This window comes from Phasianus colchicus, unplaced genomic scaffold, assembly GCF_987193195.1.
Source record: "Phasianus colchicus unplaced genomic scaffold, bPhaCol1.hap1.1 HAP1_SCAFFOLD_44, whole genome shotgun sequence".
NCBI classification, from domain to species: Eukaryota; Metazoa; Chordata; class Aves; order Galliformes; family Phasianidae; genus Phasianus; species Phasianus colchicus.
In genome coordinates, this window is record NW_028325224.1 from 1,262,501 (window position 1) to 1,263,936 (window position 1,436).

Genomic DNA, 1,436 nt, shown 5'->3' on the forward strand with positions numbered 1-1,436 from the left:
CCCCTGCGCCCCACCCCGAGCTTAACCCTCGTACCCCCTCGCCCCCCCTCCCCCCCCTCCCCCTCTCCCCCCCCCACCCCCCGCCCCGGACTCGCCTCGCACGATTTATCTTTACCTACCTTTTTTTTTTTGCTTTGTTCAGCTTTTTACAAACTTCTCCATTTACGTATGGTTTTCCAGTTTTTTTATTTTTATTTTTATTTTTTTTTAATTTTTCCATTTCTTTATTTATTGGTGGGCTCGCGTGTGCGTACGTGCGTGCGTGCGAGCGAGCGTGCGCGCGTGATTTTTACTTTTTTTTTGCTGCGTTTTTCATTTTTATTTTTTTCCTTTGTTTTTATGTTTTCTTTCTTTCTTTTCTATCTTCTGTTCCGTCTCGTTTAACTTCGAACGTTTCAGCTTCTGTTTTTCTATTTTTTGAAATCTTTTTTTATGTTTATTTCTTTTAGCTTTCCCATCTCATCGTTCAAAATATCAAAAATATTTTTCTACGTACCTGTCTGCTTGCTCGCTCGCTCGCTCGTTTGTTTGCTTCCTCGCTTGCGGGCGTACGTTTTCCCAATGCTTTTTGAACCTCTGTCTAGTTGTTTATTTCTCTGTTTATTGATTTGTCGGCTCTCTCTCTCTCTCTCTCTCTCTCGCGTGCGTGCGTAGGCCCGGCCCGGCCCGGCCCGGCAGGCCCTCGCGAGGCGCGGGAGGTCGCGACGGGGATGCGGGTAGAGCCGGCGGCCGGCGCCTGAGGCCTTCCTTGCCCCCGCCCGCCCTGCACACGCACCCCCCCCCCTCCCCCCGCCCCCGGCCCCAGCCTTGACCCCTGACCCTCCCTCTCCCAGGCAGATGCGATTTTTAATTTCGTTTTTTTTTTTTCCTTTTTAAATGTTCCTTGACTTTCCTCGTTGTTCTGATCTTTTCATTTCATTTTATCTTTTGTTTTCCTATTTGTAGGCCCGGCTCGGGATGGCGGGCCCACGCCGAGGCGCGGGCGGTCGTGACGGGGTGGCGGTATGCCGCCACAGCCGCCGCTGCATTCCCCCCCCCCCCCCCCCCTCCTCTTAACGTCCGTCCCGTGCCCCGTCGTCGTCCCCCCCCCCCCCCCCCACCCAACACCCCTCGGCCCCCACCGCCCGGACTCGCCTCAACGTGATTTTTCTTTACCTATGGTTCTTTCCGTTTAGACTTCTGCCGTTTTCAGCTTTTTTAAAACTTTTCCATTTATATATGATGTTTCTCCGATTCCCCCCCAATATTTTTCCATTTGTTTGTTTATTTATTGCTTGGCTTGCTCGCTCGCTCACTCGCTCGCTCGCCCGTGCGTGCGTGATTTTTTTTTTTTTAATTTTAATTTAATTTTTTCCTGTGTTTTTATGTTGTCTTGTTTAGCTTCAAACGTTTCAGCTTCTCTTTTTCTAACTTTTTTTTTAGTTCTTTTTTTTTTC